This window comes from Triturus cristatus, chromosome 7 (genome assembly GCF_964204655.1).
Source record: "Triturus cristatus chromosome 7, aTriCri1.1, whole genome shotgun sequence".
In the NCBI taxonomy this organism is placed as follows: domain Eukaryota; kingdom Metazoa; phylum Chordata; class Amphibia; order Caudata; family Salamandridae; genus Triturus; species Triturus cristatus.
In genome coordinates this window covers 1620800783-1620822178 of record NC_140590.1, presented here as the reverse complement: position 1 = coordinate 1620822178, position 21396 = coordinate 1620800783, and the positions used below count along the sequence as shown (strand labels likewise).

Genomic DNA, 21396 nt, shown 5'->3' with positions numbered 1-21396 from the left:
GAGATTTTTGGATAGAGTTGAATACTCCAACGTATTTGGCCATTTCTTTGATAAATTCTTCAAAGAGAAGCCCTTGGGAGGACGGTCCCCCTTCTTTGTTAGCCAGCTCGACAAGCTTTGGGTCAATCTTTAGGAGCACACTTTTCCGTCTCTCATTAGAGAGCGCGGTGTTTGCGTTGCCTAACAGGCAGATTGCTCTTTGCGCCCATTGGCGCAGCTCTTTAGGGTTTATGGGACTGTTATTGACGTAGGCTGTTTCTGCCAGTTCGCATATCTTAGTCAGGGGACCCGTAATGTCTAGCAGTCTATCTTGACAAGATTTAAGTCCCTTGTCAAGACCTTTTCTCGGGTCTCTTCCTGTCTTGGCAATGAATGCCACCACCTTACTATCTAGGTCGGGGGTCATAGCTACCTTGTCAGGGAGGGAGGGGCGAGGGCATTCAGATCTAAGTTGTGATCTTACTTCTTTGGGGATCTCCTTACGGAGCCAAAATGAAAGGTATTCCCCTATGTGTTGGGAGGGGACCCATTCGGGGGAGAGGGGGTGCTTAGTAAGAAGTGGGTCGAACATGTATTCTCCAAAGGGGTCAAGGATTCCCATGGTAGACCTGAGGCCTTAGATGCCTCTCCTGGTGTATCCACAATTTCGCCTTCCTCCTCAGAGTCAAAGTCTGAGGAGTAGGAAAGGTCGATCTCATCCACCTCTTCGTCACTATCAATGGGGATGGGTAACTTCGGGCGTTTACTCTTCCCATCTATTGTGCCAGAGGCACTGTCATTGTCACCGCCAGCGCGTGAGCTCAGAATTGCAGGGTTTAAGCGTTTAGCTTTCTTGTTACCCTTGCTACCCTTGGGAGGGTTGTCAGTAATTGGCCTTTCTCTTTGTGCCATGCCTTTCGGGTCACCCTGAGAGGTTGTGGGTGCCCAGCTCCTATTGGATAGGCTCTCAATTTTTTTTATTAATGGTGTCGTCCAGTGACCCTATTACCTTATCTAGGGCTTTGTTGATTAGTCCCTCTATTTTGTCTTCCATTGCGCTGGATGAGGGATCTGATGACATGGGTAGAATGAGAAGGAGCACAAGTCTAGGAAATGAGTGGTGGTAGTTAACTGTCACGTCGGTTTGAAAATATAATGGGTATAAAATGGCTGTTTGGGCTCTCAAAATGGATGTTTGTACCTGCTAGGGTTCTTTCTTCTAAAAAATTCTGCATTTTGAGTCTATATGAGAGCTTTGTTAAGGGTCTTTCCTTTAATCTAAAAATTGAGGGCTCAGTGTAGTAGTCCTTCTTTAGTTACAATGGGCTTTGGAAGCTTTGTCTGTTGATAGTCTTGTAGTCCTCTTTCTATTGCCTTTCTTGTCTCTTTTTTTATTTTTTATTAATAGTGCAGTCCAGGAGTTAATCAGTGAGGGGAGCTGGTAAGTGAGGCTTGTTTAATTTCCTTTCTTTTGTTTTATTTGTGGGAAAAACCCCACAAAAAACGGTAGTTTAAAAACGAGTCTCCGTGACTTCAAACGGAGATTTTTCTCGTCTCTTGTCTCCGTGATAACCCTGCACGGCCTCCCCGAGCTTCGGGTGAGGCCGCAGGGTTTCCATAGAGACGAAAATCGTAGCGCGTCGCTCAACATGGGATCGGCGTTTGAAAGACGCCGGTCCCGTGTGAGAAGATCCTTCCCCGGCCTGAGTGAGCCGAGGAAAGCCACGAAAAGGGGGCGGACGGAGGTAAGAATGCCTCCGCTTGGCTCCCTGAGGGGGAGAAACACCACGAGGTGGAGAGTGAAGGTCTCCGTCGATAGGGAGAGAGCTCGAGTGCGAGGGAAATTCAAAAGTAATCCCCGAAAGCTCGGAATAGGGAAACAATGATCGTGAGTCCCAGCAGAGGAGGGGAAGCGCCCAAGATGAGGGACAGTGTGAAACTAAGCTATAAGTAGAACTAAGCTACAAGCAGAACATAGAAATCAGAAATTAATATAAATAAGATGAATAAACAAATTCAGTGTTGCGCAGAGGGTGGGGGAGGAAAAGGAGGTACACTCGTCCAGTCGGCAACCACCCACATCAATCAGTAACACATTCAAATAAACAAAGATCAAGCACAAATAAAGTACAAGTACTTATCTTGTGAGCAGCAGCAGGAAAGAGAAAAAAAACTCAAATTTGCAAACTCACCTTATACACGAAGGCCTCCTTCGCCTTCAACTTCTCCAACTGGAACACAATCCATGCAGGTTGCATCTGTTCTTTAAAATATGATAGAAGTAGAATGGAGATGTATACAGATAGAGAAGTTATGCCTTTATTGTGGCCCAGCTGGCCGTTTCATACATCAATCCCCCCTCGTCTCTGTAAATGCAGTGAGTCGGCCATGAGCAAAAAGTCTGGAACGAGTCCTTTAGCAAAGAGTTGAGCTGATGACAAAGACCACTAATTTATTTAGATGATTCTCTCAGTATCACAGGGGTCCACCACTCTGTGGTGGTTACTGAATTCAAGGACCTTGAGTACCTTAAGGGATAAAAGTTTTCCCCAAACTCATAATGCTGCATTAATGTGGAAAAAGAAAGCTTAAATCATCCGAGCAGTAGATTGTCCACCTTTAACCTTGTGATGATTCTATTAGCCCCCCTCACAAGACTTGTGAAAGGCTTAACATTCAGCATCATAGATGCTCCCAGCTTTTCTGTTATTGTAGGGTAGACCTGAATTCACAGACCACATCCCAAAATAGATTTGGTACAAGAAACTATTCTCTTTCTTCGTTAACAGTAGTGTTGCCTGTAGCAGTCACAACAGGGACTAAGGGCCAGATGTATCAACATTGTATTTTGCGAGTCCTTAATAGCGAATTTTACCAATTCGCTATTATGGACTCGCAAAATGCAATGTATGTAGGTTTTGCAAAACAAAATTGCGATTCCTATGCATTCATAAATAGAATGGCTTCCCATTCATTTCTATGGGTCTAGAGGCCCATAGGAATTAATGTAAATTGCATGCGCAATTTGCGAGTACCCAATAGGTACTCGTAAATTGCGCATGCACTTTCAAGGGAGCCAAAAGGACACCCTGTTGCACCCCTGAAATATGCATGTGTGCACATGTGGCGCACATACATGCCCTACGAGCACATGAAGTTGGTGGTAAATTGTGATTCCTTAAAGCAGGGTCGCAATTTAAAAAGCACTTCCTGCGTTGCATTTAGAGAATCGCAAATTGCGATTCTCTAAATGCATTCGCAAAATAGGTAATCGCAAAAATTGGTCCTGAGAGTGTTATTGCGAGAAACTCTGTCACAAATTAGGCAACTGTCCTGTCTGCCGTATTGCAAATGTGTTATAGCCAATGGCTTTTGTATTATGGCAAATGGGATATCTGCCTCATTTTGATGGTGTGCCCACCCCCACCAAACTCTAAATAAGGCCGTAAGTCAGAACTTGTTTAGCCTTTCTATAATGTTGACTTACCATCCAAATACCAAAAGTATAAAGACATTTTAAAGGGAGCCAATCAGTTGCTAACCGGCAGACATTATGACTGTGTAAGAGATCTGACCCCCACCCCTCCCCGGTCTAAGATTCCTCATGAAAATATTTATACCTTAAATCAGTAGTATGAAAAAGAACGGCAGAAGTATATACAATAAATCTTTTCCAAGGGCTTTATCGCCATGTCACATATCTAGCCAATATTTCTTGTTTCAAAACTCCAAGACAGGATGAGGCCCTGCGTTGATTATAAATAATTAAATGCAGTGGCCGAGAAACCATCCTCTACGTTTCATTTCTATGTTTATTGACCAGTTGAAGAACGCAAGTACATTCACAAAATATGAGCTACATAGTGCCTTTAATTTGCTCAGGATACATATTAGAGATGAGTGGAAGATTGCCTTTAATACAAAGTATAACCGCTACAAATATTTAGTGATGCCTTTCGGCTTGTGAAATTCAACTGCTATACTCCGTAGTATCATTGATTACATCTTGTGTGATCTACTGAATTGTTTTGTGTGGTCTATTTAGATTACATTATTGCCTTGTGTACATTTCCAGAAGATAGAGTGTATGTTTGTTAAGTATTACAGAGATTTTGAAACCTTGATCTATATGATACATTGCCTAAATGAGTAATTAACTCAAATTCCTATTCCTTCTTGGGAATAGTGCATTTTATCCAATGAAACTAACATGGATGAGTAGAAAGTCAAGCCTGTGCTGAAGTGGCCAAAACCAAAAACAGCTAAGAAGGTAGAAGGATTAAGTGAATTTGCCACTCACTAGTACACAAAGTTCATACAGTCCTTTCCTTTCTCTCATTGCTTTATTCACATTCCTCATCCAGAAGAATGCCTATCCCTGTTGGAGACAGGACCAGGGTAAAGCTTTTTGAGCTTAAAAAAGGCATTTACCTTGGTACCTATTCTTAGACATGAGTGCCAATCAACTGTTTATCATAGAAACTGAAGCATCAGCAATTGCAGTAGGAGCTATATTTTCGCAACAAGATTAAGAGACCGAAGAACTCAGGTCTCTGAACTTTTATAATTATATATTTTCAGAAGCAAAAAGACACTAGATATGCTTTTGGACAGTTACAGTATTATCTAGATGGAGCTAGCCATGAATTGGAGGCCTGGACGAATCAGGAGAACTTGGGATTTCTGAAATCCGTATTAAGTGGATGCTGTTCTTCTCTCTATTCCAGTTTCATATCAAGTATCTTCAAAGCAACAGGCATGGTAAGGCTGATTGCCCCTGCCAGAGAGATTTTGATAATGTAGTTTATTCCCCACCACATATCTTTTTTGTAGTGCATAACACCATCACAATAGAGGAATTTATGGAACAGCTAAAAAAGCTCATATTGACATTGACACAGAGAATTGCATTGAAGATGTTTTTACGGGAACCTTTGTAGAGGGGCTACTCTGTAAACAGGAAACCATGTTTATAGCCACTCCACCCATTAGAGAACAAGTTCTTCATTGGTTCTGGTGGAGCAGGTAAAACGAAAAAAATGGTATACCTTCTCTAGTTGCATGAAAAATACTAATTACGTAATCAATTTACATATTAAACTGTATTCATTGTTTGCAGTGGTATAACTAACTAACATTACACCTTAATAAACACGAATTACACGCGGGACTAAATGCAAATGGCATGGCAAATATTTCTAGTGACTAATTGTGGTACGCCTATTAATGATAGAATGTGTTATGCTAGAAATTGCATGATTTATATTGCTTTTGTAATGGTTTGCATTCCTGTTATGGCGGAATGGTGAGTATTGTTGCTTTAAGTGTTGCTATAGCTAGGAAAATACTAAAATTAATGGGATTAGTGTGGGTTTAAACAATAGAATCTTCATTTTCATATATTAATTACTCTTTATGTTTGTTTCGCTTAAGTTGGCATTCGGGCCTACTAGGCCATGATATTCAAAATGGAGTTCGGAAGTGGCCACCGTCGTGTGAGCGCAATGTCTACTGCGCAGACTCGGATGCCTCTGAAGATCTTCAGGCGTCCTCCGACCAGGGCACAGTGTTCCTCGTCAAGGATAGGAAAGTGGAGGGCTGCCAGAACTCAACTAGTGTGAATGACAGAGAAGACAAAGGAAACCTGTCCTTAGAGGCCTGCATATTGATACGTCGGACCCTTTCGCATTAGAACTGTCCAAACCATGGGATGACATCTTCGGTCCCATGAGAATCAAGGAACTCTGTGAATCACGGCTGATATTGTAAAAATTGGTGGCTTAGCCAATCACAGTCATTGGCAATTCAGCAAATGTTGCATGTTACCCAGAATTTATTATAAAAGGGGGTTAGTAGCAGAGGGTGGAGGCTAGTGCGGTTCAGAAGTGTGGCCTGAATCTCCGTTGATTGATTTGCTTGCACGGTTGTCTAGTCTTTGGATATCTTTGGGACTGTGTTGTGTCGAACGCCAAGAACTTTTCTCCGGACTTATTTGGGTCGTGGCTTGCATTCGACTGGATAGTCCTATCAGAAGGGATTTGATTTATGCAGGGCTGACAGGTTTTGGGGAAATGGTTGCCAGTATCATAAATTAGGTAACTATAATTGTCATGTTGATCTGTGCCAATGCTTATTGAAAATTCTGATTGATTATAATATTGATTATGCCAATGAAGGTGAATTTAATTAGATAAACTAAACATTTATTAACGGAAACTGGGTTTGTGATTTTTTAATAAGGTATTGATTAAGGTTCCGAAGCTTTAGATGTGTTTTAGCTGGTTCTAAATCACCATCAACCAGTCCAACTAATTGGTCCATCGACCAAGTGGTGGAGTGCCTTGATGTTAAGGTTAGGAGTCTATTCATACTAAGGATATTTGTATTATAATGTAAATACGTTTTCTTCTATAGGTAAGAAGGTACCCCCACGTGTCCACCGCTTCTGTCCTCCTGTGTCCAGATTCGGAGTGAGACATATGTGTGTTGGTGTTATGGGCCCCACCAATGAATGAGTGTATGAATGGATAAGCGTGGTGACGGGTCTATGATGCAGGGAGGATATGTAAATTTGCCCTTTTTCGCTGGATCAGTTCCATGACCGACCTCTAGCAGGGCACACAGGCATCATTCTCAGAAGGGGTGAAATCCCATTCATTTTGGTGGCCTCACCTTCGTAGTGTCATAGAGGATTTCATATCAACTTTTACTGTCTACTTAAAAGCCAAGAGAATGCATGGAAAACACAGGGGACTCCTACAGTCTTCATCAGCCTTCATGCAATACTTCTCACTGGACCTACGGTGACTGACTATTGATTCGCGTTTTACTGGACCGCAGAGACTGTCACAGCTCCTTGATGACACACGCAGAAATACGACCATTGCTCTTTTTACATGCACAGTACCTTAGCACTTGCAGTATGACTCCTCCACAGCTGCGTATTGCCTAGCAGATAAATAATCTAGAGGTGGGTTTACATCCATTCACATGCTGGGACCGCCTAATCGCCCTTGGACGGAACATTTCATGCATTAATACCCTCCACAGTATGTTACACAGGCAACCTTTGACTTGAGGAAGCCTCAGGCCTGCGTACCAGCTAAGGTGTGAAACATGTTGGCTGGCCCTTTCATACTGTATACCAGATATATATTGAATCATGAAACGTTAAGGAATTAAATAATCTTTAAGAAAATACTATATCTGCAACATTCTTGAATAATTTTGGATCTCAAAAAACTATTTTATTTTGAAACTGATCTCCCTTTAATCTTCCATGATGATTATGTCCACGTGGTAAAGGTGTCAGGGCCGGCTTTAGGGCAGTGCGACCGGTACGGCCGCAGTGGGCGCAGACCTGTGGAGTAGAGCGCTGACATAAGGGAGTGAGGGGGCACTATGTTTTTTAATAATTTAGGATTGGAGAGATGAGGGGCACTTTTGCCAAGAATCTGAGGAGGCGTTCATTGGCTGTAGAGGCGCCAAAAATGATTGTCGCACCATGCACCACCAACGCTAAAACTGGCCCTGATATGGGTTGCTCCCACTATTAGGGAAACTCAGACATAACTAAACTTATAGCCTTTACTAAGAGGCGGAGGTCCCAGGAAGGTAACCGCTTCTGTTTACATACTATGCGGCTTATTTACAAGCCCCTTTAGTCACTTTTGTGCTACCATTGCGATACTTTTTGTGATGCGGCGGCGTAAACAACGCGCCAGGTTGCGCCCTATTTACAGAGTGATGCATCTAGGCAGATGTGTCACCTTGCAAACCCATGCGCCAGGTATAATGTATGCAGGGTGGGCATTCCCACGCCAAGAAGCCTTGTAGAAGTGACGCAGTGAAATCTACAAGATTTTACTGCCCCACTTCTATGATGCCTCTGTGTCAAAGCCTTACGCCTCCTTGGAACAGGCATAAGGAGTGACGCAGTGCAATGAAAATAGGCCTCCCGTATGCATTGCTGGAGTTGCGTCAGGCTTACGACAGAACTCCAGCAATTTGTGGGTTTTGCGCCAACAGATACATCAGAATTTCTGATGCATCTGTCAATCCTTGCGCCATGGTGCGCCGTATTGTAAATACGGCACATTCATGGTGGCGCATGGGTTTCTCTCGCAGGCGCAAGGAAACTAGCGCATTGCTGCTTTAACGCAACGATGCGTCAGTTTCTTGTGAATAAGCCCCTATATTTATATCGGTTAGCAAAATACTTCTTTCAAGAAATGTATTGCCTACATGGACTGCGTTTGATAATCATTTATGATCAACGTACACAGTTTACCTCGTAAAAATTTAATTATTTAGACTAACTTTTCACAAATCTTGCAGTTGTCTCCTCCAATCGATAAACTGAGTGGGTGAATCAAGCTAACAACTACTATTGAGTTGTTTTGACACAATATCAGGAAGAATTTGTACAATTAATTTCACTGGCTGAGTTTGTCTATAATGCTTTTCGCTATTTTGTTACGTCTCCCCCCTCCCATTGTACTCATGGATCTCACCTGTATATGGTACCACTCATTCGCCCTCAGAATTTGATTCCTTGTACCAGGCCCTTGATACATGATACACACAATATTCATGGCCAATCCACTGTGCATCTAAATGTTGATCAACAAAGTTATAAGAAACTTGCAGACTGTTATGAACAACGTCCCCCTCTATATACTGTAGAGGGTGATGTCTGATGAGCCACCACACACTGTTTTGCACCTGCCTCATGTCCACCCAAAATGTAACCCACAGTTTCTTGGCCCTTGGTATATCAGCATAATTAATTATGCGTCTGTTCAGTTAACTCTCAGCTCACACTGGAAAGCCACCATGTTTTCTTGTCTCTCTTCTGAAATCCTCATCTCCATTGCCTTACTGTGCTCCTCCTCTTCCTCTTGTCATAGTGGTAGATGCACTTGGGTATGAAGTAAAGGTTATTTTAGACTTGTGTTGCCCCTAGGTCAGCTGCAGTATCCTGTTGCTTGGGAAGGTTAGGGTCTACCTGACCATTCATGAGAGCACGCTTCCTTTGTGCACATTCCACGTCTGGTTCGATGTTTCCACCATTAGTTTCATTCTAAGCCTGGGGTGTTTTTTGGGCTGTACTGAGAAGACCAACCACTTAACACAAAGGGAAAAGTGTGGACAAACAACGACTGACAGACCCTCAGGTTTCTTTGTGGGACACGTAGGGTTTCTGTGGGTCTCCAATCGATTTGCACTGTCAGCAAAAAAAGGTGATGGTTGGAGATGATGGTGCCACAGAGGGCTGAAGCACCTAAGTATGTGGCCATGTCACCATCCATCCCTATTCAAATGGTGGGCACTGGAAGTTTCCAAAGTAAGCACCAGCCCATTCAAAGATGAGAACGGGTTGCAATGCATTAATCTTTAGGGTGACAATAATCTCATGGAGGGATAGGCAGGAATAAGGCTTCGGAGGTTTTCTGTCTGTGTGTCTTCAAATAGTGTTGTATTATTAAATCACGAATGAAAGAAAAACAAGAAGATTTATCTCTAAGAGTCGCTACATGTTCTGGTTCGTATAGTTCAGTAATTCTGTCCCCTTCTTTTACAGGAGTTTGTGTGGAGCCACCAATTTTGTTCAGGAAAAAAAAATGAACCTAGGTAAGTATAGTTGTTTTAGCTCAAATTGCTCACTTCTTTCTTTGCTCTGTTACTGGTGTAGGTGGTTCTCATTCTTTTTCTTTCTATCCTCCTATACGTGATAGTAGTATTGACTGGTTGGAGAAGGGTGAGTCAGGGTAGACCCTATATTCTGAGATCATGCACCTTTGAGCATCAGCTTTTGTTCTAAAGAATTCCCTTACCAGGTAGAAAAGAAAGATAACCCATTGAAAGAAAAATCCATAACGCCGTAATCGCTCTATATTCACTCCTCCCTTCGACTATGTAGATCTCTCCATTCATGATGGTCTACTTTTCTAAGACTGGCGAGTATCCCTTCTCTTTTCTGTCACTCAATTTGGCCAAGGTTTCACAATTCAACTGTGCATGCTTTCCCGGGTTGTGTGATTGTCAGACAGTAAGGATGTGCAATATTTTCAGTTCCACTACCACATAAAACTACACCATATGAAAAGGTGATAACATGACTTTTGTTTCCTCTCTTTGTGTGCAAATCAAATGTTTCTGCTTTTTGGACTCACCCGGGTAGCCGCAACCCTCCTGAGCTGGGGCATAGTAAAAGACGTTAGTCGTCGGTGTCCACTAATCTTCTGCCCAGGTGTCCTCATTGCTTATTTTCCCACATCTCTCAAGGTCCTCTCCACAATCCCCACTGTCCTTCTTTTGGCCATCTTGTATTCTTTCTCCAATGAATTCCTCATTTTCCTCCAACTTCTCGCTGAGCGTCTCTTTCGTCTCCTCTCCGATCCCCTTCCTCTTCCTGTTTTTATATCTATATTTGCCACCACTTCCTGTTAGCACCAGTCTTCTTTAGGTTTTCTTCTTTTTTCTTCTCTGTTTCAACCCCGTTCCTAACCCTACTGCCTCTCATGTCCCTTCTCTCTCTCCTGGGCATTTTCAACCTCACAGACCCAAGTCGTGGGATCCTGTTTCTTGCTACACAGTAAATATTTTTGTGTATCCTCATCCGTCCTCTCACATCTCCCGTCTCTTACTTTATCTTGAGGATATCTGAATAGTAAGTCCGGTTTGTTTGGTGTATCCCTTATTTGGTGGTAAATTACAAAGGGTTGCAATGCAAAAAACGCCCTTAAAATGTAACTATTATTCGCTTTTTGTTGGGCCATCCACTCATTGAGAGCATGGTCGGTGTATAACTTAAACTCTGCCAACTAGGTAATATCTAAGACATTTCATGGCCCGTTTTATCGCCAGGCATTCTCTCTCAAATATGAAATAGTTACGTTCTCAGGGAAAGAGTTTCCTACGGATCCGTCTGGATCTCTTTGTGATAACACCACTTCGATGGCTACCCAAGAAGCATCTGTTTTTAGTATAAATGTCTTTGAGAAATCTGAGGATTAGAGAACTAGATCAGAGGATATGAACTCTTTCAACTTAAGAAGTCATGACCGTTGGCGATGGATCTCTGAACTCTTTCTCAGATTCTTTTGTTTTCTTTAAGAGATTTGTGAAAGGAGGGGCCCAATTTGAGTCCTGGGGAATGAACCATCTATAATATCTTATAAGTCCCAAACATATCGATAGATCCCTACAGGTTTTCGGAAATGGAACTTGCCTAAAGGAGTTTACTTTCTTCTCTTGTGGATGGATCACTCTCTTTCCGATCAGCCACCCCCATATTTGACTTGTTCACAGGCTAAATGGCTTTTCTTTGGGTTAACCTTTAACCCTGCTTTATTGAATGTCTTTAATACCACCACTACATAATCCAAATGTTCTTTCCAGGTATCACTATGAATCACAGTGTCATCAATATAGGCAGCAGCAAACTTACTATGGGGCAACAATAACATATTCATCATTCTTTGGAAGGTGGCAAGTAGCCCGAAAGGTAGCACTGTAAATTGAAACAAACCACTGGGAATGGAGAAGTTTGTTTTCTTTTCATCTGGGAGATTTAAGGGGATCTGCCAATAGCCTTTACATAAGTGGTGAGTACTAATAAACTTTGCTTGACCCAACTGTTTTACCATTTCATCTATCCAGCGAATAGCCTAAGTAAAGAACTTTTATATTCACTTACAGTAGGTTCTATCACTCCCAAATCGAGCATGGCTTATACCTCATCATCAATTGCTTTCCACATAGCTTCTGGGATTCGGTATGGCTTTAGTTTCACTGTCTTACCCGCTTCTGTATTTATTCTATGGTGTATCTCTTGGGTCCGCTCAGGTGTGTAGAATAATACTCCAAGGCATGAGGTTGAGTCTTCCCTCAGCAATTGTTGTTTTTCCACGTCTAAGACATTGTTAAAAGACTCTTGTCCCTGTATTAATTAATATGAGATTGTGTTATTAATACAGGCAAGAAACCTTCCCACTTTTTTAAAAGGTTCGCATGATATACCTGGGTTTCTATGTTGGCCTTGTTAACTTCTAGTTTATATGTGGTTGGACTCATCTTCTCTACTATCTTAAAGGGTCCCTGCCACTCACTCAACAGCTTGTTCTCTGAAGATGGAAGCAAAAGTAACACAAAGTCACCAGGTTGAAGCACTCTCAACTTCGCTGTTTTATCATATTTCTTTTTTCCACGTGTTGCTGTTTCTCTAGATTTTGTTTCACAATGTTTCAAATTTTCCCCAACAGAGTCTTCAAATGACCCACATACTCCAAAAGGGGTTTAGTTTCATCAGACACATTTTCCCACGTTTCCCTGGCCATATCTAACAATAGGTTTCATAGTCTCTCTCGATGTCCGATTCTCAATTCTCGCTGTCATCCTCTTGGCCATCTTCCTCACTTTCACCAGTGAATTCCATGTTTTTCCTCCACTTTCTCACTGCGCGTATCCTTTTCCTCCTGTCCTACCTCGATCCCCTTACTCTTCCTGTTTTAGTGTTCGTCTCTGTTCACCCTTCCTGTGAGCACCAGTCCTCTTTTGGTTTCCTTTTCTTTTTTTTATCTCTGTCTCTCATGTACTTTCTCTCTGTACAGGGCCATTTCCAACTGCTGGACCGGCTTAGTTGAATCCCGGTTCAAAAGTATTTTTGTGTATCCTCACCCGTCCTCTCCCAAAGCTGTATCAATACCTAGGGGACTTACTGAAGGCTGTGCCTAGCAGGTTGTGCTGTTGGTGGGTTTGTTTTCACATTCCAGGATTTTGCACCGGCTTTTTCTCCTCTTTCGCTGTGTTCTCGCACTCCTCCCTCACCCTCCTTCTCTCCCCACTGTGACTGGCTTTTCATAGGAGATAATCCACGATCTTCAACGTCTTGCTCAGTGCTCCATGTGCTTCTCAAAATTCCTGCTTCCAGCCCTTTTTTTTTTTTTGTTGAAACCGTTTATTGCAATCTCAAGTATATACAAGTATGGGCCTACAACCTTCCGGCCGGCCGCTAAAGTGACAGAAGCAAATGACATACATACAATAAGGCACCTGACTTTGCAGAGACGATAAAGAGGAGGTATCAACAACGTAGGCCACATGACTCTGAGCCCACAATACGGTTTCGTTTTATACAACACAACAACATAAAACCACACCCGCAAGGCAACCCGCGATCGAAAATGACGACACGTGCTCCTCCAGTGGGGGACCCCAACCATCCAAAGAAATCCAGAGAGGGGGAGGGAAACAGATCCGGGACTGGGAGAACAATGTGCCCGGGGCTGAGGGAGGGGGTCAACTAGGGGGATGGAGCTGGTGAAGTGGGAGGCAACGACGGCGGCTCGCAAATGCCCCCGCGGTAGGCGTTCCAGGGGCCCCATATCTTCACCCATGCCCCAGGCTTACCCCGCGCCACATACACCACCTTTTCTCGGAACATGCACCAATCCATGTGTTCTTTCCAGGCTGACACCGCCGGGGGCCTCTGGGATCCCCACAGTTAAGCAATGTCACGTTTAGCTATCATATATCCCAGAGTCACCCATCGCGTCTGCGGAACCGAGTAATCGGTCGGTTCCCACACATACAGCAAGCATCTCCTCGCTTCAGGCAACAGCGCGACATGCGTAACCGCTCGCAGGACCTCATGCACACCACGCCAGAATCGCTCCACCCTCGGACATTCCCACAGAATGTGCAAAAAAGTCGCCAAAGCACCACACCCACGCTTACACAATCCATCCTCGGCATAGCCCATACGCAGAAGCCTTGGCCCCGTCATATACACCCGGTGGAGTATCCTAAGCTGGACGAAGCGAAGGCGAGCCGGGATGGCCACCTCCTTCGGAGAGGCCACCGCGGAAATCCAGTCCTCGTCGTCCAACTCCAGCCCATCGGCAACCCAAGCCTCGCGGAGGCCAGTCAGTAAGCCCGAGCGGTCATTTATCAATTTCTTGTAAATGAGGGAGATCGTACTGTCCGGAACGTGGCCATCTAGCACTCTATCCTCCAGGGGGGAGGACTCCGGGATGGAGGCCACGTCTGGGAAGACGGAACCCAGTGCGTGACGGACCTGCAGGTAGCGAAAGTATTCACTGCCCTGCAGCTGAAACTCCGCCTGCAGCGTCTCGAATGTTTTGAATCCTCCCCTCGTCCAGAGATCTCCCACTGTACTGATGCCTATCATGTCCCACCTCTCGAAGCCCTTCGAGGTCCACAAAGAGCCCAGCCTCTCCGACGCATACAACGGTGACGCTCGGGTCAAACGGTCCTTCCATCCCATAGCTGCATTAGCCGCGTGCCATACTCGCACCATGACACGCGTGGGTCCCGTCAAGCGGGAATCGGGCACGCTAGTGTAGAGCGCTCGATTGTAGTCGCCACCGGGCAGGAGCATTTTGTCCATTTCAAATGCCGGGTTTAGGGCGGGCCCATAGAAACCGTGATTAATTGCAGCTAACTGGGAGGCCCAGTAATACCGCTTAATATCCGGGAGGGCAATCCCTCCGTCGTACCACGGGAGCGTCAATTTTGCCAGAGCTATACGCGGCCTCCCGTCCCAAAACAGACGGCGCTGCAAGCTTTCCACCTCACGGAAGTAGCGCGCCGGGACCAAGTCCATAGTGTTCTGAAGAGCGTACAGAAAGCGCGGCAATGACATCATCTTGAACAATGCCGCCCGGCCGAGCGGCGAGAGCGGCAAGCGCCGCCAGCGCGTGACGTCCTCCTTCAAGCGCTGGAGGGGGGGAAGCAAATTTCGCTCATAGCGGGCCACCGGGTCCAGCGTAATATAGACCCCCAGGTATCGAAATCCCTGCGAGGCAATCTGGATCGGACAACCCCGAGGGAGGACAGGAGCCTCCCCGGAAAGCACATAGACACAGGATTTAGCCCAGTTGATGACAAGGCCCGAATTACGGCCGAAAGAACGCAAAACATCGACCAGGACAATCAGTGACTTGCGCGGGGAGGCTAAGTACAGAAGGATATCGTCAGCGTAGAGGGACACGCGGTCCTCATACTCGGGGGTCCAACGGAGACCACGGATAGAAGGGTGCCACCGCAGCCACTCCGCCAGGGGTTCCAAGGCCAGTGCAAAAAGGAGCGGCGACAGGGGACAACCCTGTCGCGTGCCCCATCCCAGCCCGAATGGGGCCGAGACTCGACCATTCACCACCACCTGTGCCAATGGGTCCGAGTACAACAATTTGACCCAACTGATGAATCCCGGGCCAAATCCAAATTTCGCCAGCATCGCCCAGATGTAGGGCCATTCGAGCGTGTCGAACGCCATGGTGGCGTCTAAGGACGCCAAGATGGCCGGCTCCCGTACGAACGGAACACGCGCGAGCACCCCGTGCAAGCGCCGCAGATTAAGGGCCGTGTTGCGATGGGGAATAAAGCCGGACTGGTCTTGGTGGACCAAATCGCCCACCACGCCGACCAGCCGGTTGGCGAGCACCTTGGCGAGGATTTTAGGCTCCGCGTTCAAGAGCGAGATAGGCCGGTAGGATGTGACCCGGTCTCGCGGTCTCCCCTCCTTGTGGATAACCACGATGGTAGCCAGACGCTGGTCCGGCGGGAGGGAGCCCCGCGAGTGGGCCGCCAGGAACATTGCGCGGAGATGGGGTGCAAGTACATCCGGTCGCAGTTTGTACAACTCGATAGGAATACCGTTCGGGCCCATGGCCTTGCCAGAAGCGACCGAGCGGATGGCGAGGGCAATTTCGTCCGAGGTGGGGGCGGCATCCATCAACTCCCTGTCTTCCATTGAGAGGGAGGGCAGCGCGATGTCACGCAGCAGGGCATGGGAATCCTCTTCCGGGCAGGGAGAAATCGGGGAATATACCTCACGGAAATAATCTGCGAAGCAAGAGACAATGCCTTCCGGCTCAGTAACACGTACACCATCCATTCTCTCAATCAGCGGGACCACACGACTAGCTCTCTCCTTCTTATCCAACCACGCAATCAACTTGCCAGCCTTATCACCCACATCATACAATCGCCCCTGTTGCTCTCTGCTGAGGCCCCTGGCCGCCTCCGTGACGAGGGACCTATATGCCGCCTGCTTCAGGTGTAGAACGTGCAGCGCAGCGTCAGTCACCCCACTCCCCAGATCACCCTCCAGTTCAGTAATTTCGGCCTCCACCCGGGTCACCTCCTCCTGTGCGCGCCTCCGGGCATGGGAAATAAAGGAGAGGGCCTCCCCTCTAAGCACTGTCTTGAAAGCCTCCCACAGGAAGATGGCCGACGAGACAGACCCCACATTCTCCTTAAAATACCGTTGCAAGGATTTAATCAAGTCCGCACGAATAGTGGGGTCGCGCAGGTACCAGGCATTGATTGGAGCTACCCTGCCCTCCCCCCTCGGGAAGACATCAAAGTGCAACAGGAGTGGGGAATGATCTGAAATACCCCGCGCCAAATGGCGCACCTCCCCCACTCTCCCGGCATAGGCCGCAGGGACAAGGACATGATCAAGCCGCGAAAGGCTACCATGGGCCCCCGAATGGAAGGTGTATTGCAGCTGAGTGGGATGCTTTAGACGCCAACAGTCCACCAATCCCAGTGTGTCCAAAAGGCCAGACAGCCACGCTTGTGCCCGGGGGAGGTCCCTAGGGGGATAGCGATCCATAGTCCCAGAGGCCACCGCATTGAAGTCCCCCCCAACCACCAGAAGCCCCCCCGGAAGGTCAAGCAGGAGGCGTCCCAGGTCCGCAAAGGTGGTGGACTGTTACCCCGGTGGGACGTACACTGAGACAAAGACGACTACTTTGCCCTCCATTCTCCCCACCAAGACAGTGTAGCGTCCCCTCTCATCATGGCGCACCTCGTCTATTTCTAGCGGGAGCGAGGTCTTGACCATAATGCCCACCCCTCGTGAGCCAGATGTGAAGCCCGAGTGGGCCACCAAACGATAGCCACGCCGATTCATGGCACAAAAGGTGTTACCAATGAGGTGCGTCTCCTGCAAAAAGACCACATCAGGCGAAATCCGTTTCAGATATTGCAGGACCACACCCCGCTTAATCCTATCACCCAGTCCGTTAACGTTCCAGGACAACAAAGTCAAGTCCCTACCCCCCATCACATACAGAAGCCATCATTTGTCCCCCGGAGAGCATCTCAAAAACATCAATACAATGAAGGGTTTGCCTTGCGGTAGAAACGAACCACACCCCACCCCAACCCACCCATCCCAACAGAACTCCCCCCACCCTGCACCCCTGCATGAGCCCGAACAGCCCCCCCAAAGTGCAGTGTGCCTGTCGCCCCATAGAAAGAAAACTAACTAGTCCCCCAGAGGAGGAGGGAGATCCCCCAAGAGACCCCACACGACCTCCACAGGAGGGGAACTTACCCTAACAGTCAATGGTGACAATAACACAGTCCCGAGCAAGGCCTACCATTAGTCCCTCAGTCCTGATCCTGCGGGCCCTCCCCACCAACCGCTCCCCCCCCACCCCCCCGGCCCCGATCTCCGGGCAAAGTGTCCAGCCAGTCCCCGGCCGCTTCGGGACGATCAAAAAAGTGCGTGCGGCCATCCACCTCCACCCTCAGCTTAGCCGGAAAAAGCATCGCATATTTGAGATTCAGGTCCCGTAGGCGACGTTTGACACCGAGAAAGCTCAGTCTCTGCTTTTGGACCGCCGGAGTAAAGTCAGGATAGAAATTTATATCCATATTATCAAGTCTGACCGGCCCTTGTAGCCTGGAAGTCTGCAGGATAGCGTCCCTGTCCCGAAAATTGAAAATCCGGGCGATGAGAGGCCTCGGAGGGGCTCCGGCCTTAGGCCTACCCCCGGGGACCCTGTGGCTTCCAGCCCTTTTGTTACTGTGCCTATTGATCTTACCTGTTCCACTTCTTGAAATTCCAGGCGTGGTCGCCTCATGGCTGGTTATGATGAGTAGGTTAACTATACTTCTCATCCTCAGTATAAAAGTTATTTATCTGAAGGGTTTTGTCGTTTTTTCAAATAGTGTGACAGTGAAGCCTTCAACGTTGCTGAGATCTCCTTCCATTTTTGCCCCAAGAAATCACAGGTGCAAAGTATGAGGCAGGAATAAATTTGGGAAAAAGAAAAACCATGTTTAATTGATAATCAAGGAAAATTTGAAAAAAAGTGATATTGGAGTCAGATTAGAATAGGGGCTTTTTGGTTTTCTACAAATCACTGAGTGGCGCTGCAAACATACAAGTACTGAATCCCACCATTGAACACCAAAGTAAGAAAGAATCACAAACCTTGTCAGGGTGAACCTCAAAAGTCACTAAATAAACCTATGCTTACCCTCTTGTAGTTTGGCACCAAAGCACTGATACTTAATTCATAGGCAATGTGTAAAGAATTTATGCAGCACTCAAACAGTAACGAAGTGAAAACCCAACACAAGCCAAGAACACCGCAGTCGTTGGTCCCCGTTCCTGTTCCCCACAAAAGCCCGCCTCGGCTCCGGGTTTCGTCCCTACTTCTCCTTCCCAGCCCAGCCCAGCCAAGCTCAGGAGCTTTGTTGAGGGCGGGGGTGCGGGCGGAGCGCGGCCGTGTGCTGTGCTGAGCTGAGGCTGTGCTTTTAAGGGTTTGGCCCCGGAGGCTTGTGCTGTGGTTTTTGGCACCTGCGGTTGCAGAGGCAAAGGCGGAGCTGCAAGGAGCCGCAAGCTGCAGGGAGCAAGGAGCCGCACTGTGAGCCACCGGTTGCCGCTTTCTAGTCACAAGGAGCCGCTGCAGCAGCAGCAGAAACAGCGGCAAACAACCTTGCTCTGTGGATGCCGGTTCCTGCTGGCCTTTGCCACCAGTTTGTTGGGTTTGCTGGGTTTTGCTGGGCTCAACCCCCTGAGCTGCCTGGTCGGTGTGGCAAACTGCAGCCTGCGCCTGAGCGAGCGAGGTGAGCCGAGACATAGTAGGGAACCGGTGGAGCGGAGGTGTGAGGAGCGGGGGAGTGAGGAGCAATATATGTAATTTAGGCGCAGTAAATTAGGTGCAGTCTCCCGCTCCTTTTCCCACCCTTCACCTTAGCAGGTTGTTTCTTAAGAAGGACTGTGCTGAGAGCCTCGCAGGGCAAAGAGTGAAGGAGTTGAAAGGAAGGCTAGCACTGAGGAGGCACAGAGCTCGGAGTGCTGTTCTATGTCATTCTTTTTCGTCGCTCTTACCCTCCTCTTTCATGTATGGGGGGTCCCGGGAGAGCACCTGGGCATTGTGGGTTTATAACATTTATATTACTCACAGAGACAGAGGCAGAAACTGTGACTGCAGGAGCCATACAATTGGCGTAATATTGGAAGTTTCTAAAGGTTGAGCGGGCCTGGTCCTGGGCTGCATCTTGCGTCACCGGTGAAAAATTCTTATCAGAACAGAGGCTGACTTAAGGCCTAGAGATCTGAGGCCAAAGCTGCTGGACGTTTTTTCCACCTTATGCCACTGTATGCATCTTATGTTTACCCCACAATATTTATGACCCTGCAATTCGTGCCCAGAAAAAGTCAATAGCAGTAGTGGGCAGTGATCAGTAGCAGCTAGCATTTTTTGTGGGTACACTATTGAAAAGAAAATTTGCTTCCACGCAGACTACAGCAGTGCCTTTTGCCTTTGCCTTTTGTCCCCCTGTCCCTCTGTCGTATGGTTTGGTGACTTGATGACTCTGGAACTTTATCTGTGAACTGCCTTATTTTATCGTTATTTGTTTTATCTGTTTTTTATATTTATAGCTACTTATGGTTACTTATGGTGTAACGCCCTATCCTTTGTCCCTTGATCTATTTGATCCCTTTGATACCTCTGTCCTTTGCCCTTGGACCCCCTATTGCTAAAAAAGAAAGCAAAGAAAGGACAGTTTCAGCTCCAATTGTAGTAGAGAGAGCGATTTTTGTTCTGGGCTAAAAATCGAGGGACTGTAACTAAGTCTGTGACAAATCTATAAGAGTATACAAGAATAAGTCTGCAACAATATATCATCATTATAATAGATAGATTACACAGTGCATCTTTTGTACAGGCCTTAAATAAAATGACGGCAAAAAAACTTGGGTCAGGACGATTGCTTGTGGCTAGGACCTGTGCAAAAACGAAATCAAATCCTTTACGTAACAAGGATGTTTCTGGCATGCTGCTGTCAATATGGGAAAGGGGAAAGGAAAAAATCTCCAAGTTGAATGAAATACCGCAACTATTGGCAATGGGGGAGAAAATGTGATTGGGAATGGGAATGATGGTGAAATGGTAAATACTGTTAATAATGTCCGTGATATGGTTGAGGTCGTAGAATCACAAACTACTGGTAGTAAGCATGGACGAGGAGAATCCCTAGAATCCCAGAGGCATCTAGTACGGTGCCCTGGGGACCTAACTGGTTCTCCAGCCCTCCAGGTATCCTTTGGACCTACTATACCATCTCTTAAAACAACAGATGTAATTCCACACATAACACCACACATACCTCACGGAATCATCGACGAGCCCCTTGGTCCCTATACAGTAGAGGATGTCCAAAATAAAGATCTTACTCTCCCCGATCTGGATTTAGAGCTCTGCAGGAGGTATATTTCTCATGATACTAGCAAGATTACAGAACTTGCAAATACTCCAGCAATAACAGTTCTTATAGCACTAAAATTATTCAGTAGTACCCCATCAAATAAATCAAATTATTCTCTTGCATTCACTCACCTTTCTGACCCCTGATCTAAATATCAGTGATACCCAACCCAGTCAAATTATAAGGAAGGATATAATAGTCTCGGATTCACTAGTATCCTTAGAACATCTATTATCCTCTATCCTAACGCTACACGAACAATTTGTAGGAGGTTCAGACTGTTTGTTGGAAACTGTAACTCAAATATTAAAGGTATTGGTAAAAAGTAATCAGGAGAGGGAGGTTAGTTCAAGAATAGATACTAAACAAGTAGAAGAAGAAGTAAAGATAGAAGAGGTTCTGGAGAATATACATGAGAATGCTAGTAGTCACCCAACCTATACTACTCATGATGGCAATCCCCAAATTGATAAGCAAATGAATAAAGCAGCGATGTTAGAGAAGACCCCTGATCCTTTAACTGAACCCATACAGGTTATCTATGATTCAGCTCAAGAAGTAAAAGGCTTGGTGGGATCAGCGAAAAGGATAGACAAGGAAGTATTCCCTATTATCAAAACCCAGTTAAGTGATGAGAAAGAAAATGTCTTAGGATCCTTAGACATGGAAAAAAAATGGGAGAAACGGGAAAAAGAAAAAGAATAGAGGGGACAAAGATGAAATCAATACGAAGATTCTCAAAAAAGAAGCAAAGGAGAATTCGCTTTAAAGAAAACATCGAGGCCTCAGTTAGTAAGGAAACTTCCTCCCAGACTCCGCAAAATACATCACAAGATATGAAGCAGAAAGATGAAGTTGATCTTGTGAACCCAGAGA

General features: G+C 46.2%; 1 long non-coding RNA gene across 1 annotated transcript in view; it reads left to right on the top strand.

The window, feature by feature from the left end:
• The window catches only part of LOC146812543 (uncharacterized), a 62225-nt gene that overhangs the window by 14442 nt on the left and 26387 nt on the right, over positions 1-21396 (top strand). The window contains exon 2 of the long non-coding RNA XR_014966871.1: positions 9563-9612. This is a non-coding gene — a long non-coding RNA (uncharacterized LOC146812543). The remainder of the gene's footprint in view (positions 1-9562; positions 9613-21396) is intronic.